Source organism: Silurus aristotelis, assembly GCF_946808225.1.
Source record: "Silurus aristotelis genome assembly, chromosome: 8".
Classification (NCBI taxonomy): Eukaryota; Metazoa; Chordata; class Actinopteri; order Siluriformes; family Siluridae; genus Silurus; species Silurus aristotelis.
This window is the reverse complement of record NC_139581.1, coordinates 22,060,818-22,079,050: the sequence shown is the minus strand read 5'-3', so window position 1 is coordinate 22,079,050 and position 18,233 is coordinate 22,060,818. Positions and strand designations below refer to the sequence as shown.

Here is an 18,233-nt window from a genome sequence, read left to right as displayed (position 1 = left end):
ACCATCTACCACTTCATCTAATTCACTCCAGAATCTTTCCTTCTCCTTCATCTCACAGCCAACTTGTGGAGCATAAGCACTGATGACATTTATCATCATTCCTTCAACTTCCACCTTCACGATCATCACCCTATCAGAAACTCTCTTCACCTCCACTACACTCTTACTGTACTCTTCCTTTAGAATCACCCCTACACCATTTCTCTTTCCATCCACACCATGATAGAACAGTTTAAACCCACCTCCAATGTTCATGGCCTTACTCCCTTTCCACTTGTTCTCCTGAACACACAACACATCTACCTTTCTCCTCTCCATCATATTATCTTCCTCTATCTCTTTACCAGTCATAGTGCCAACATTTAAAGTACCAACCCTAACCTCCACTCTCCTACACTTCTCCTTTTCCTGCCGTCCGTAGATGTCTTCCTTCTCTCCTTCTCCTCTCCCGGGCCTCGACCGATCCAGTATGAAATTCTTAATCGTGACCCGCATATTCGATTGTTTTACGCTGGATGCCCTTCCTAATGCAACCCTCCCCATTTATCCGGGCTTGGGACCGGCACTAAGAGTGCACTGGCTTGTGCCTCCCTAATGGTTGGGTTACATAACCCAGAGAGCGATAAAAAAAAAAAATTATCTGCTAAATGTTACCTGTTTCATACCTCAGTCCCATTTCCAGCTCAGAGTGGGGAATCGACTGAAACCATTATCTTTTTTATTGGTTGGACTATTTTGCAAGTTGAATTAAACAGAACAACCAACAAAATATCCCTACAGATGAAAATACAGCTCTACAAGGAAATTGCGATCAAGTATTCCTCCATGGCAATCTGATGCAATCGAGATATCATAATTTTGTGTTCAAGATCTTCCTATATGCACATTTTTAGCCAGCCTAAGGACAGTTAGGCCAAAGTCATTTTTAATCATACATTTAATAAATGTCACATAACTTTATTCTATATTATTGGGAATAAGGGTAAGAATGTAGTGCTTGCATGTGATTAGCAGAGAGGTGGACATCGATTGAGATCACAGATAAGGATGAGTATCGCTTCAGAGTGGAGAAAAATAAAACCTATTTAAAAATACTATTACTTTAATGTCTGGATGTGATCAGTTCATGGGTGAAGAGGACAAATGCTGGATTCAAATGACCTGCCTACTTTGTGCACCAAACAAAAAGATTGGCATTGGTTTCCTTTTGATGCAGGCAAGCACCATTCGACTCATTGATGGATGTGCAGAGGTCATGGAAAACCTTCCATAATCATGGCTAAGTGGATAAGACGACGGACCTGAAATCTGTTGGGGTCTCTCTGCGCCATGGTAAAATCCTGCCCACTACATTTGTGATGTTAGTTTCTTACAAATTCCCTGCAGATTGTTCTGCCAAAACACAGCTCTTTAACACTGCAGCAGAACTTATAATTAAACAGTGAACGAAATACATCTGCTACATTTGCGTGTGTTCATATGGCCTAGAAATGGTCACCAAGCCAAGAGAGTTCAAAAAATGGCTTCAGAATGGTCGAGCAGTCTAAGGCGCTGTGTTCAGGTTGCAATCTCCTCTCGTGGGTTTAAATCCCACTTCTGACAGGTTTTTACTTTGTTGGCCAGTTTTTCTGAACTGAGCTCATGCAGAGGAGACTTGTTGAGTTGCTAATGATACTGAAAGAACATAAGAGAAAACCATTCAACATGTTGACTCTGTTCAATTCTACGGTTTGCTTTAATAATGTTCAAGTCTTCTGTTGCTTTTTTGATACTGTAAGATTTTGGCAAAATTTCACTGAAAATAGAAGACTTATCCAAGTGCTTAAACATGTCTTTGTACAAAAATAGTTGAAACCTCGCTGTGACACACCAGTCTAGGTTTCATTTGACATCACTGGCTTGAACACTTGTTTGGGTATCATGATAGCTAGGCATGGGCTCTCATTTGAACAGGATCTGGTTCCAGGAATGGCACAAAAGTGTGCAACTGTATGGCTAAATCTGTGTGTAAATAAAGTGTGCAGGAAAAAAATGCAATGTCCGTTCCGCTAGTATTCTCTGATTTCATTTTTTTTATAGTGTCATTTTATCTTTATAATTCAATTAGGAGATGGACCATTGATGAACCTTGACACTCTCTCATTTACAGCCTTTGTGAAAGAGAAGTGCCAACTAAATATAAATCAGTGTATAGTTTTATGTTAACAAGTGAACAGGACTGATTTTACAACAATGCTGTACAAAGTACACTGATCTGCATAATCCAGTTTTTTTATGTTTTCTGAAAATAAGCTTAGCATGTGTGTTTTGGACCTATCTGGTTGTTCGGAGAAATAAATAAAAAATCATTACCTTTTGTCTAAAAAAGGTTTAAATTTGAAAAACTGAAAGAAAAACTGTGTGCAGTGGAGGATAACCTTTGTATTCTATTTGACAAGAGCTCGTGAGACTGATTAACATAGAGCTAAAATGAGCACCTTTTGACTAGCAAATACAGCGACCATCGTTCAACATCCGCAGTATTTACAGAAGCAGATCTACTGTTTTTGACCAAAGTTACAAAGTGGCAGCAGTAAGATTCAAACCCACACCTACAAAGAGACTGGAGCCTTAATCCAGCACCTTAGGCCACTTAAACACGCTACCAGTAGGCGACGGACTTGAAATCCGTTGGGGTCTCCCTGCGCCGTGCTAAAAACTTGTCTACTACGTTTGTGATATTGTTTTTTCAAATTCCCTGCAGACAGTTCCACCAGAACACAGCTCTTTAACACAGCAGCAGCACTTTTTTTTTTAAGTCAACCCTGTAGATAATTAAACCGTCTGTGCAAAATACGTCTGTGACTTCTGTGTGTTCACCATTTGGCCCAGACATGGTCACCAAGGCAAAAGTCTAGTTTTCATTTGACATCACTGGTCTTCACATTGTAACCCAAATTCAATTAAAGCTTCATCTGATTTTGACAAGAACCCCACTGCGTTTCCCAGCACCATTTGGAAGCCAGAAGAGTAGATCCGAGCTACTCTTTGCCACAACACGTGAGTCCCGTCTTGGTTGTTTGCGGTGAGCAGAGTGGCGCAGCGGAAGCATGCTGGGCCCAGAGGTCGATGGATCGAAACCATCTTCTGCTAGATGTTACCTGTTTCATACATTAGTCCCATTTCTAGCTCAGAGAGGGGAATTGACTGGAATGATTCTATTTTCCTTCATATTGGTTGGAGTATTATCACCAAGTTATCACCGATACAGCGTTCTGATAGCACTTTTTTTTACCCTCAATAAGTTTATTTAGTGTAAAACTTGGGCTTGACCGGGATTTGAACCCTGAATCTCTTACACCCGAAGCAAGAATCGCACCCCTAGACCAACAAGCCTTGCTGTAAAGTATGCGGAATCGTTAAGGTGTCCAGACGAAGCCACCCTCTGTAACTGCAGGAAACAGAAAGGCTCATTAGAGATTTGAACTTCATTTAAACTTTTGTAATAAAATGTCACTGTACATTGCAAACACGTCTTCTCTTCTCCATGCTAACATATTAAAACGGTTACATGTTGCTACCTAAAATGTAAGATCGAAGAAGAGGTAGACAATTCAGTTGTAGCGTCTGGCACAGGTCATTTATATTTCATGTCCCAGGCATTCCTTTTAACCTATGACATCTACATCTCAATCAAAAGGTGAAACTTTTATTGGGGGTGGTGTATCCCACAGTGTCACACTCCCCCTCCGAAGACACGAAACAGGACCAAACCCTGAACTCTTGTTGAGTTCACAAGGACCCTCTAATCATAAAACAAAACTCGAAACTCGATCCAGCATGGCTGCTTGTGACTGACACACACACACACACACACACACACACACACACACACACACACACACACACACACCAGAATGTCTGGATCCTACAACAAGACCAGATAACCCCATGCAGATTCTCTGGTTGACCTCATAGGGACCCTCAACCATAAAACACACACACAACACAATGGGGCATTCCTTTTACTAATTAAACAAGTAAATAAGATGCTCCATATTCCACGACATGAACCGATACCTTGTATGTATCTAAAAATTCTATTAATGTAACTCTATTAATTTTGTCTCTTCTATTAAGGCTTAATTGACTTAGAATTATCTGTTCTTTACTTTCCTGACAAGGGTGCATTTTATTTGATCAGAATACAACATTGTATTAACATCAGTTATACTTTAATTACTGATCTCTGCAAGTTAATTTACCCCTGTTCAAATGCTGTAATTTCTTTTAAGGCTGGATATCAAAATTGATACAAAATTATCTGCTCTTCGCTTCCCTAAAGAAAGTGCATTTTGTTTTGTGTTTTCATTTTTTTATCAGAACACAATATCGTAGTAACATCAGTTACACTTTGATTACTGATCTATGTATGTAAGTCAAGAAAAGCAAGCTCGCTCACTTGGCTCGACCGGAAAGGCTCGGAACCCTGGGGCCCGAAGGCCCGGGGGCCCGAAGAGTCGGACACTTAGAACAGCCCAGCAGCGACTCTTCGGGACGAGATCTCAAATCTCTTTTGAGATCTTCCAGCAAGCTTTATCTTCAAAAACAACAACTGCTCTGATTTTCAGGAGAAGCTGGAAGAACATCTGACTCCATCCTAACCGACTCGTCCAAGATTCTTTTGTTTACCGCTTGTGCAACAAGCCAATGCAAGTAACCGGTTTACCAACTAATTTAGATGCGTGTTAAGTTTGAACCCCTTAATATTAAGGCGAATTTAAATTTCTGTGACGATTTCTCAGTTAGGATGTGCTTAATTTTGAAGCTCAAGCTTGCCATTCCTTTCCTTCCTTTCTCTCCTTTCTTCTTTTCCTTTCTCTTCCTCCTTTCCTAATTTTAACTTTTGTTTATTTTATTTAAATTTTTGTTTTCTTTACTTCTTTTGTTTGTTTGTGTAGCTAGCTTTATGTGTGTTTGTCTCATTCATTAAACGCCATATTTTTTACAAGTGATTGTCTCTGAGTATCGCTCACAATTAAGTTCCTGCAACATTCGGCCTGAACTACATGCTCTTTTAATTTTTACGGTATAAACAATAAAAGAGGGTTACGTCTTTCTTGGCCGGGGAGATACCTCTTTTATAGAATTAATAAAGATGGGATTCGGCGGACGAACAGACCAAATAAGTGTAACGTTAATTCTATTACCGTCAATTTCAACTTAACTTAAATATTTAGGAGTAACTATAACCCGATATAATTACTCAAACATTTCCCTTTCTTTGCAAGCTAAATTCACTACACAGTCCAACACTTAGCATTGATTTACTACTGGATTGACACTACACCTTGCATGTGTAGGTGAAGGGAAGGTGAGATCCAAACAGCCAGAGGTTCAAGATTCTTTTTGTTTCTTTGTAATCTATTCCCAGTCTGTTCAGCATAAAACCAGAGTAATTTAAAGGTGTGCAGGTACATTTGGGCTCAGTAGCTTTAGGAGAACAAATCGCCTAATCAATAGCTCGTTGATTATTTAGAACCTCTGGCCCCAGCTAAGAAAAGAACATTTTTGTTTTAGCAAAGATTAAAAAAACTTTTATCACATAGTATTCAAAAAGATATCTAAATATCTCTGTTCATTACCATAAGTTGCTATTTTATATTGTAACATTTTAACCAGCCAATAGCAGTAATGCAATATATAAGACATGATTATTGTTAGCTGATTCTATCAGATCATTATTATTACGATTCTGCTTACTCAGTATTCATTCTGACTGGTAAGATGTTGAATAATCTATTAAACTAAAACAAAAAACTTTCATTAATTAATTCAAAGTTATTTATTAATGTGATGCACATAGTATCAAAGGTGTATTTACTGATGCACTTCTTCTTCCATTGTTATTATAGTAACAGCTCGTTTACAGAGACCTGTATGGTGGGCACTCTAATGTTACTATGTACTAACAATCACAGAAACCACCACTAAAAGATTTTCAGGAGAAATGCACAAGCAATCTTTTGTTTTAGAAATGCTTAATAAAGTAAACTGATGATAGTTCTAGAAATTACTAACATTCTTCACAGATGTTTCATGCTACTTTAACTTTAAAGTGATAAAAAGTATGTTCTTTAATGAATGTTCTTTAATAATATTTAATAAGTAACATACATCCTGTCAAATCTGTGTGGTATAAGAGGAATTAAATACCTCAGGTTATGAACAGAATGAACTCTCAGTTAGTAACAGTACTGCTGGGACTGGGGGTGGATGCTGAAACAGACACTCAAATCTAAAGCCAAATTGTCTCTGAGACCCTCTAGTGCAGGGGTCACTTCAGAGCTACTTCTTGGGTACCGACTAATGTGAAGGGCTACCAGTTTGATATACACTTCTGAAATAACAAATTTGCTTAATTTACCTTTAATTATGTTATTATTAATAATTAATGATATTCATCTAGGTCAGGGGTGTCAAACTCAATTGCACAGGGGGCCAAAACTCAAAGCACACTTTAGGTTGCGGGCCGAACAGGATAGGCATTTATTGAACACACTAAAACAATGTTTTTTTAACATAAATATGATTAAAAACAAACAGGAAATGTATTCCAAAATAAATAAACTAAAACTTTAAATAAATAGCTCGCCATAAAAATATATCCTGTTAATATGATACAAGTTAGAAATATGAACATGCTGCAAAAAAACCATGAACAAATCAATAAAAATTGTGCTTTTAAGTAAACGTTAAAATAACAACAAATCAAAACAATCAGATTTCTTTGCTCTTATGCCATTTTATAAAAAATAATCTTGAACTTTAAATAACTAAATATTTTGCTCTTCATAAAAATATCTCCTGTCAAACACCAGACGTCTCACACCTTCATCATGCAGCTCTTCAGAAACTCTCCCTCAGTAAATAACCAGCTGATGTGAGTAAAGAGGGAACCACCCACTGGTCCAATGGCGGTCTCCAGAGGCGTGGCGAAGGATTCTTGTGCGTTCTAGTCTTTCCTTTCACATTAGATAATAAGATATGGATTTATGCATTTCTTCATTTTGGTTATTAACCTCTTATCTGACTCCAATTAAATAAAACAATTAATATTTGTATAGTTTGTTATTTTACTAATGGTACAATTTGGATGGATGTTTGTTTAATTATTCAGATTAAGCTCTGGTATTACACTCGTTCATTCGGTTCTCATAGATCCTAGTATGAGCCTTATAATTAATATACTGGTTAACGGTCATGAGTGAATCAGTATTGGTCGCTGCCAGAGGCTGGACTATACGCTTAAGCGGCCGCTCTCTGCATGCTCAACTTTAAACATACTTTATTCAGTCCCCTTAGAGGTGACACTTAATTATTACAATAATTATTTCTAACAAAAGGTAATGAATAGAATAATATTGAAATAATCAGAGGTTGAGGCTGACCCTATTTAGAGTGATCAGAAACGTACTCTTAACGGAAATACATATTGTTAGCCTCCACGCTTCTAAGTACACTTAAACTAATGCCAAGTGCTAGTTGTATCTCTTAAATCCTCAGCTGATGTATTATTCACTATCTAACTGGGATTTAGGCCGAACCTAGCCTGATTTCAGTCCTTACGGTAACTACGGATGCAACGTTATTACTTGCAGTGTCAACATTTACCAAGCAACTCAGAATAAAATCAAACAATTTATTAACCAGGTAAGAAAATCACAATTCAAAGCCAATTCATAGTTCAATTAAAATATAACACAAATACAAACCAATAGTATTTACATTTAAACAGGAAATATAAAACCTTTCATACCTGGTAAAAGACGACATACAGTAATTGTGCGGGAGATCTGTTTACAGATTCCCTGAAATGTTGTTTTTATGTTTTATTGCTGTGGGAATGGGACCTGTGTACCAGTCGCAATAAAACCTTTGTAATGAAATGAAACATGAACATTTTCCGTCGTTATTTACATGCGATATGACCTTTATAGTATCTTAAATATGTAATATCTTTAATATGCAATATCTTTAATCTGTGTTCGACTTTGTTCTGTGTTGCTGGAGGCAGACCAGATGGTTCTCGTTAAGCCAAGTATGAAAGGCCTAGTGTTAAGAACCATGACTGGGAAAATGAGACTGTTGTCCTTAAATCAGTATGAGTCGAAGTATAGAATATGATCCAGGATGCATGTCCTTTTGGGAGAAGACCTCTGACCCGTTCATTAAATAATTAAGATGAATGATCTGGGAAAGGGAGCTCCGATACATCTGGGATACATTAGTCTGGGCAAAGACAGACTTTGCTTTGTGTTAAAGCATTATTGCAGAAATGAGGTCATATACATTAATAGGCGGACCCAGAGATCGAGCAAAAATATTTAACATGGGTGGAGCTATGATTCGGGAGTCGTCGACTCATCGATACGGCGGCTGCGAGCTGATCCAGGAGGCTCGTGAAGATGCTGAATGTCTGTGTTAAATAAAAACTTTATTTACAAAGATATATCGGTGTCGGCGAGGATTCATTCCAAGAAACAGCTACACTCCATCAAGACAAGAAATATACATCACCTTTCTTACACATAATCATCTGGTGTGCTGTAGAATGTCCTGTGTTGAGAATGTAACAAGGAAAAGAGGGGTAGAGGGGTCAGACATTTGTCTGCAGATCTACCATTTGTATGGAGATGTGGTGTAAAGGGTAAAGACCAAGGGTAGCTCTCCGGGGAGCCTACTGTATTCCAGATAAAGTTCTGGTTCTCGAGAGGGGTGTTGTGGGGTCTTGGTCCCCTGCCGTGAGTCCTGGAGGAAACTTGTTGTGTCGTAAAGAGTTCTCTTTTGATGTTCTTGTTGCCTTGGGAACCTACAGGGCACACACCCTGCACTCTCGGGCATCCATGCTGTGTTCTCGGGGAGGGCCGACCTTTTTGTCAGGATCAAGCAAAAGTCTTACATGTGCCTCTGATTTCTCCTCTGTTTTCACACCAGCTTCACTTTGTGATTTTGCTCTGGTGAAATGTCAGATTCTTCTTTAACTCTTCTAGTTTCTGTATCTTCTGCTCTGCATTCAGGTTTTTTAGCTTCTCCTTATGTTTTGTCTCGTAATGAGGTCTTGGATTCAATTGCTTAATTACAGCCACATTCGCTCCACTAATACACGTGTTTACCGCCAGTGTCAGTAAACATATACTCAGAATCCCAGCGGTTTTGAAAGGCTCTGTTTTCAGAATCCACGTTTCTCTTCGCCATTTTGAGGGCTTCACAATAACTTTACAATAGGGTTAAATACATCAACAGAAGCTCGACTTAATTGACGCAGGAATGTTCCCAGGTAGTCTAGCGCTCGGTAAGGCAGCTGAAGCGCTGCATTATGGGATCTGTAGTTTCTGTTATCAGCGCTTTATATCGCCGAGACATTAATAACAATAATAAAAGATCTATATAAAATCATCTCCCGGGCCGGATTTGACACTGAGTTTGACACCCCTGATCTATGTGAAGACACTGATCATGTTAATGATTTCTCACAATAATTATCAACAATGATTTAACAAGGTAGGAAACAGCTATTTTTAAGAAAGGCTCGCGTGAGACTCATGTGGTCCTTGTGGGCGACCAGGTGCCCGCGGGCACCACGTTGGTGACCCCTGCTATAGAGGTCTTCATCCGTTTCCTATGATACATGATGCTTTGCGTGATCTATAGGTGGAACTTAACTTACGTAAACCATCATTGACTGTAGTGTCGATTCTTATTAATTAATTCATTTATTTATTAATTCATTCATTCATTCAATCAGAGCAAGATGTGTGAATCCTATGCTGACAAAACTTATAAAGGATAGCATTAGCGTACCCATTTCTTCTTTAATAGGAGAACAGGATTATAAGAAGTGCCCACGCAAAGCGTACAGTAGCATTTTTAGCTACTTTGTTGATACATTTTCTTGTGATGGAAATACAATGAGCAATGTGAAAAGCTCAGTGGCTTACCAATACCTTCACAGTAATAAAGTCAGTTGTGTGTTATTAAATGAGTCAAAGCCTGAATGTGTCACATATAAAGCTTGGGTTTTAGTGTCAATGTCACAGGCCGGGGTGGCCTTCCCTCCCCTTCACAACGTACCACCTCGAGGAGTTACCCAGACACACCAACAGACCAGACAAGGTAATTAACATCAAAAACTTGTATTTTATTTAGTTAAAATAAGTCCAATCTCAAACTAAAATCCACCGACTGATCCTCCTCTCTCTTCTACCGGGTTGCGTGGGAAGTTCGCACAATGATCCCTCTTCAGACGGACAGAAGCAAACGATGGAGCAGACACTGGTAAGGGTCCAGACAACAGGTCCTCTTCGGCCGGAAGTAAGTAATGGAACAAGCACCGATAAGGATTCGCACAGCAACTCCTCTTCGGCCAAAGATGAGTAATGTAGCAGACACAGGTAAGGATCCGCCCAGCGGCTCCTCTTCAACCGGAGATAGGGGTTGCGGCAGGCACTGGTAGGAAATTGACAACAAGGGAAAGGGTTACTCTTCTCACAGGACAGCATCAATCATTTGAGTGTCACCTCTTTTTGGGATAGGGGGGAAGGATCGGGCAGGGGGTCATCTGACGCAATACAATAGTCCGTCGTAGATGGCACCCGGGGAGCTCTCTCGTTCCCTCCACGGGACGCACCCGCTAGCTGGGGGCCACTCCCCTTCCACAAGCCGACGGCCGTTGAAATACAGCGACGGACAGTAACTTCCTCACAGAACAGTGATGGACGCCTCCACTGGCAGAGGACAATTTCTCTACGTTCACAGGACAACCGTGGTGAGTACAGGATTTGACAATCAACAACTAGATCTTACCACAGAGCAGTAGTGGCAGCATCCAATGGCAGAGGACAGTTTCTCCATGTTCACAGAACAACCATGGTAAATACAGGATTTAACAATCAACAACTAGATCTTCTTACCACAGAGCAGTAGTGGCAGCATCCAATGGCAGAGGACAGTTTCTCTATGTTCACAGAACAACCGTGGTAAATACAGGATTTGACAATCAACAACTAGATTTTCTTACCACAGGGCAGTGATGGCATAGATCTCTCATAACTCCTCTTCAACTCAGACAGAATAGAGCTGCATTCCTGTACAGCATATGCTCAGCACACAGCAGTTAATTAATTTCAGTTTGACCTTCAGAGCCCACAAGTAGCCAAGTGGGTAACGGGCAGACACAAAATTACAGTTTCCACACCAGTGCACAATTCAGTCACTTCAAATGATCACACGTGTTCACTTCACATTAGGCACTGCAACTCACATCAACTCACAGTGAATAGGGTCTTTTCTCGTGGTCCCGGCCGACTCTCTCCGCTCAACTGACAAACTGTACATCCAAGCTGTGTAGGTGGTTGACTATGGGAACACAACTGACATTGAAAGACTTCAAAACAAAACTCACTGAACGCCGGGGCGGCTTTACCACATCATAGCGGGTAGCGGGCACTACAGGTATTAACTTCCTAATAGGACTGGCAGATAACACTTATCTGTTCAATGAGATAACGCAGTTCAATCATACCACTGCTCTCCAGCTCTTCCTTCTCTGCATACAGTCTTTCCCGTCCTTTAACGATCTGCCCTCTCGTGTACTGCTCGACGGGATCAACAGATCAACAACCAAAGATTTCCTCCAGTCTGCATCAACCCCAAAGATTTCGCTCCAAAGTTTTCTTCTCCTGCTGCACATCAACCGGATCCTTTTATAATCCCCCTCACAAATCCATATCCCTCGTGGCCCAATCTCTGCTTATTGCCCAGCTGCCACTCATTCCCTCATTAGCAAGCTCCGTCAACCTGTTTACACGGAAAAAACCCGGAACTGTTCTGGTGTTACATTAAACTCGCTCCCACCGGAAACAAGAATGGGGAGGAACAGTTCCGCTTATTCTTCACCCCGTGACATCAAACATCAGGTGTCATACAGACAGCAAGGTGCTCATGTATAGCAGGTCCAGAACGGTCATGTAGTCACATAGCTGCAATACTGTAGAAGGTCAATAAATGAAGTAAAAAAAAATTGTGAAGACCCACTTTGAATAAAGTTTGTTTAACAACTATGAACTAACATTTAGATTGATCATTTGAGACAATGCACTGTGAATTGTGTAAATAACGTATTTTCCGGACTATTTTGCACGCTTTAAACCCCGCAGCTTAAACCACGAAGCGGCTAATATATGGATTTTTCCTGGGTTTTTCCTGGTATCACAAACTTCAAGCCAAAAAATGCTTCACCAATGGCGATTTTTAAACGCACAACGATGCCAAAAGAAAAACTCCGGAGAGAAATAGTTGTGAAAGGAAGGAGGAAGACAGTAAACAATGACTTTCTTGGTAGGCTACTGTTTAGATACAAGCCTTTGTAATGCATTGAGTCAGGGTCATGGGAGAGCTCACTAACTCCAGTTGCAACAAAAATCATATAAGCACAGACAGGCTTCCAAAACTCGTGCTTTTTTATTTTTCTTGGCAACAGCGTTACGGGTTAGTCAAAGAAACTTAGAAATGAGCAACAGAAAATAATGACATATTTCTCGGTCTTGCACACATGCAGTAATAGCGGAAAAATGCGGCGGCAGGCTATACCCAAAATGCCGCTCTGCTCTTAAAGGAGCCTCAACATATTTCAACCATGTAACAGTCGGTAAAGTCTGTGTAAAGTTCATTAGTTTCAGTGTAGACAGGTGTGGCTTATAGACAGGTGCGGCTTATTTATGTTCAAAATAAAAATCTTTGTAAAATTCAGTGGGTACGGCTTATATATGGGTGCGCTTAATAGTTCGGAAATTACGGTAGGCTTTTCCATTGTACTTATATTTGCCTGAATGTAATTGCATCTAAAATTATGCTGTTAACCCTAAAAGATTTGTCGCATTGTACCTAACATGGTAATTAAAAAAGAAAATGTTTTAAACATATGCACATAGTCATTAAAGACACCTAGTATGAAGTGGGATTGATGATGATGATGATGATCGTGATTATATTATATTATTAGTATTATTATTAGTATTAGACTAGTATTAGAAGCACGATCTGAGCACTAACTAGTGTTAAATATCTGAAAGCTCTAATCCTAGAGAGGCAACAAATTAAGAGTAAGAAAGATTATTATTTCTTTTATAAAAGTTAGAGAATGCAGTAAGGCAGGGAAAAACTCACAAGTGCAGTTTGCTCTAACTTTAGGTTTGTGTATATACCACTGTGCTTTAAACCACAAATTAAGCATTGTCTGGTTCTAAGTGCAACCATGAACAGCACATTTTGTTCCTGAGCTTTTTAATTCCTGAACATATCCCCGAGTGAAAAACAAACCACACACAAACAAACTGAGTAGTTCACCTCTCAACTCTTCTTGTCCGAGTATCACGTGACTCCCATAGACGCTACAAAATGCAATAGATCAGGATTTTGACAGTATTGTTACAATAATTATGGGAGTCACGTGAAAAAGAATTAAAGTCACAGGCTGCTCATTCCGTTTTCTGTTCTGTCATTCTATTTTGTCCTGAGCTGCAATGTCATATCTTTTTCTGGTTTCTGGATCATGTTCACATGTGGCTTTTTATTTGCATGGTAAAGTTTAAATCTGCATTTGTATATGCAGTGTGAATCAATGTGTTCAATGAGAAAAATCTTTTCTGTATGTATTTCTGAGCCAGTGTAGTGAATTTCATTACACAATCATGTCTGTTTTTAATGCAGTGCCACTGAAGGCCCGAAGATTACAACCAATCAATACTGATTTTTTTATATTCAACGCATGTATGTTGAACATTACATCAGAATAGCCACAGTTTTTATACTGTCGATTGGTAAAACTTTGCTAATTTTTACCTCTGACTCGGCCCCTCTAAAATATACTTTTTATACCCAATCATGTTACTGAGCTTTTGCCAATTAACCTAAATAGTTGCAAAATGTCTCTCTAGCTGTTCCTTTTTAGTAACACCTACTTTTTTCAGCTTTTTGTTGCAACCATTAAATTCAAAATTACTGTACATTTCCTCAGTTTTATTGTGAATAAAATGTGTTTTATTTTATGAGATTTGCAAATCACTGCATTCTTTTTTTTCTTTTTTTTTTTTTTTTATAGTTTACATGTTCCCAAATTTTTTGGGGGGTTGAACATTTATCATTGGATTAGTGAAAAGAATTTTGATCCTTATTTAAATTGATTACAATTGTTCAAAATTAAGCTTTATATAAATGCTGTTCATAATTAAGCTTTATAAAGATTCTGTTCATTCATGTTAATTGAGCTTTCTATAGGTGCAATATCATTATTCTCATTATTCAACTGGGCTCAGAAGTGTTGCTCCCATGTATTGTGTAGAAAATTTCACATAGTATCAAAGGTGTATTTACTGATGCACTTCTTCTTCCATTGTTATTATAGTAACAGCTCGTTTACAGAGACCTGTATGGTACTAACAATCAGAGAAACCACCACTAAAAGGTTTTCAGTAGAATTGCTCAAGCAATTTTTTAGTTTTGGAAATGCTTAATAAAGTAAACTGATGATAGTTCTAGCAATAACTAACATTCTTCACAGATGGGTTATGTTACTTTAACTTAAGTAACATACATCCTGACAATTCTGTGTGGTATAAGAGGAATTAAACACTTCAAGGTATAAACATAATGAACTCTTAGTTAGTAACAGTACTGCTGGGACTGTGGGTGGATGCTGAAACAGGCAGTCAAATCTAAACCCAAATTGCCTCTGAGACCCTCTAGTGGCAGACAGCAGTATATTTTTTAACCCTGCCGATTTCAATGTTAATGGAGAAAGAGCCAACAGAGTCTCACAGAATTTCGTGATATAATCACGAACTTCAGTCTATTAATTCGTGTTTATGGACACGAATTTCAAACTTTTTTCGTGTCACTAAGCACAACTGCCTCCTTCTGGCTCCGTCTCCAGAGGATGTAGATGATCATGGGTAATGCTGACAGAAATGCCAAAGGTGATCTTTTTTTCTCCATTTTTATCAGAGAATAAGGCAGAAAATATACAGTTAGGGTAAAGGTTAGGCTCATACTGTAATAAAAGTGTGTGTCTCTAATTAAATCAGTCTCCTTAATTAAGAGAATATATTAAGGAGAATATACAGTATTAACTGTATTTTGACTGGAAGGAACCACTGATGATGGTTTATAACGAATATAAAGCTATAATAACAAAGCTGCTTAAATGTTGAGTAATTTTGCTTTAAGAAAATAAAAAAATCAATAACAAATGAGAAAAAAACAATACAGTGGCTGTGGTATCCAGTGTCAAAAAAAAAACTGGCGGAGGAAAAATACCAAAAATACTTCCTTTTGAAATACATTAAATGGAAAGTTGTAAAGGTTACAAATGCATAACACTACTATTAGTATGATCCCTCAATAATACAAGGCTTCTAATGGATTATTAAACTGTTATACACTGTTATAAACAAATGTCTAGCAGCGATAAAAGTCTTACTCAAACCAAACCCACAATAAATAAACTTCATGTGACACTATCTTGTTGCTTGCTGGTATGAAAATGGGAATCATATAAAAGTATTAAGTATAAATTAATTGGGGACCATAACATCTGTTTCTTGTTCAACTAAAGAGATAATTTTCTCCAATTTCATGTGGTTCATTCTTCAAAATGCAATTTCTTGCATTGAACAAATGTCAACTGATCATTTTCTGGTGTCTTTACAAACGTATATATTGCATTTTTCTGCTATTCACCATACTATCATTCTGTCATAGTAATAATTCATAATCTGTCATACTTGTATTCATAAAATAAAGTGACTTTCCACCCAAAATAACCTCAGCAATGATTAAACTATAAAAAAAAAAATGGACATTTGGTGGCACCCAGATAAGGATGGGTTCCCTTTTGAGTCTGGTTCCTCTTAAGGTTTCTTTCTCATACCATTCCATAGAGTTTATACTCGTCACTGTCGCCACTGTCTCGCTCATCAGGGAAAACTTAGAAACTTATTGTGTATTGCTGAATTTATTTGCTTCTGTAAATGTGGACTTATGTGCTTTATTGAATTTAAATACCAGCATACATTTACTACCATAACTAGATCTTGTAAATACAGAAATTATTCACTATAAAATTATAGATGTGCAGCTGTGGAAGAGTAGGTACACAAATGATATTACAGTTCCAAATAAGTGTCCTGACTCAGTCTTTACAGCAATTAATGCTACATTACCTGCATTTAAATATGCCACAACATATGCTTGTAGAAATTAAATTAATTCTAATTTATAATATTATAAAATCTTATTAACTACAGGTGCATCTCAATAAATTTGAATATCATTCAAAAGTTGATCTATTTTAGTAATTCAATACAAAAAGTTAAACTTGTATATTATATAGATTCATTACATACAGACTGATCTATTTTAAATGTTTATTTCTTTAGATGATTATGGCTTACAGGTAATGAAAACCCAAAAATCAGTATCTCAGAAAATGTGAATACTGTGAAAAAAGTTGTGGTGTCACACTCTAATCAGCTAATTAAATCCAAACACCTGCAAAGGTTTCCTAAACCTTTAAATGGTGTCTCAGTCTGGTTCAGGCTACACAATCATTGTCTGTGTGTGATGAATCTATATAATATACAAGTTTTATATTTTTTATTGAATTACTAAAATAAATTAATAAAATAAACTTTTTAATAATATTCAAATTTTTTGAGATGCACCTGTATGTACTGTAGTAAAATGGTGACAAGTGAATTTGCTTATTACATGCTCAGATTGCTCCAAATCACAGTATGCTTCATGCTTGCAATGTGTCTAAAATAACATTTTAAACAAAAATAAAAAAATTATGTATAAAATATGGCATACATTTTTTTTTAAGTGGGATATAAAATAGACATTTACAGCAACTCATGCACTGATGCATCTTCACACTTACCCCTATAGCATAACGAACAATCCCCTCCATCTGTGGCATGTTCAAAACCTCTGTGAGGGTTCTATTGTCTCCTCTCATTCTTCCATCCGACAGTAGAATAATAATTTTTGTTGCATTTTCTTTTGATCCACTTTGGGGATCAAAAACCTCTGTTCTGCAGGTGGTACAGGACACAAAGTGATTGTTTAAATATTGAGTGCCAGCTATTGACTTTTCTTTTGGGTCTAAGCACTTACAGAACATGGTAGATGGCTGAAGCAGTCTTGGTAATTTGACCAATTTGTTTTATGTTCTTCACCTTATCCAGTGCTCCTAAACTGTCAGTGTTTTCTTTCAAAGAGAGTTCTGTCCTAATATCTCTCCCATACTGCACTACTGCAAACCTGCACTGAGCAGATTATTATATCATTATATCATTTGTTGTATTAGAGACATTTTAAAGGCTTATGATTAAATTATAAATCACACTTTTAAAAAAATATATAATTTTTTAATACTACTTCAATTAATAAATGTCATACTTACACTGGAGCATGCTACCCAAATATTATTCATCACATTAATAATAAAGGCTTTGGCCCTTTCAAAATCCTCCTGCTCAATGCTACCAGAGCCATCCAGCACTAAAGCGATCTCAATTCCTGCATCTTCTTCTATAATACCAAGATAAATAAATGTCATTTGTTTTGGGTTGACATTGACCTCACTGTATACCACAATACCAAAAAAAGTTGGTACACATTAATGGTAACACATTAAGAACAGCAGAATCTAATATCTTCAAATCTCATAAACCCATATTTTATTTACTGCAGAATACAGATGAACAATTTTAAGGAATCAGTAAGGCAATTTTGATTTTGATGGCCACAACAGTCTCAAAAAATGTACCGTTACTCAACAGCTGGAGAAATTAACTTATTTAGTTAATTGGCAACAGGTCAGTAACATGATTAAATATTTAAAGTGTATTTTAGCGCATCTGTAGAGTCTCTGAAGTAAAGAAATTGCAAAACAATTGAGGAACAATTTCAGAATAATGTTCCTCAACATCAAAGACTTTGGACATTTAATGATCCAAAGTCTATATTATGAAAAGATTTAGAGAATCTGGAGAAATGTCTTACCCTCAGTCCTTATTATGTTTTGTTCCAAAGAATGGAGAATGTCTTAAATCAGCATAGTTAGTAACCTTGATAAATCGTTCTTCATTGCCAGCTATTTCTGTCATCTCTTTTCTTGCCCGTGATTTATC

At 37.6% G+C, this 18,233-nt stretch overlaps 1 long non-coding RNA gene across 2 annotated transcripts; it reads right to left on the bottom strand.

Moving 5' to 3' along the window:
* Positions 1-5,497: 5,497 nt before the first annotated feature.
* LOC310730601 lies at positions 5,498-18,233 on the bottom strand. 2 transcript variants are annotated; one of them, XR_014534858.1, is made up of 5 exons: positions 18,106-18,233; positions 17,504-17,628; positions 17,215-17,366; positions 16,979-17,132; positions 5,498-5,533 (listed from the first exon to the last, which is right to left on the bottom strand). It is a non-coding gene; the product is annotated as an uncharacterized lncRNA (long non-coding RNA). The 2 variants fall into 2 exon arrangements; XR_014534859.1 differs by having other exon boundaries at positions 17,504-17,631; positions 18,106-18,227.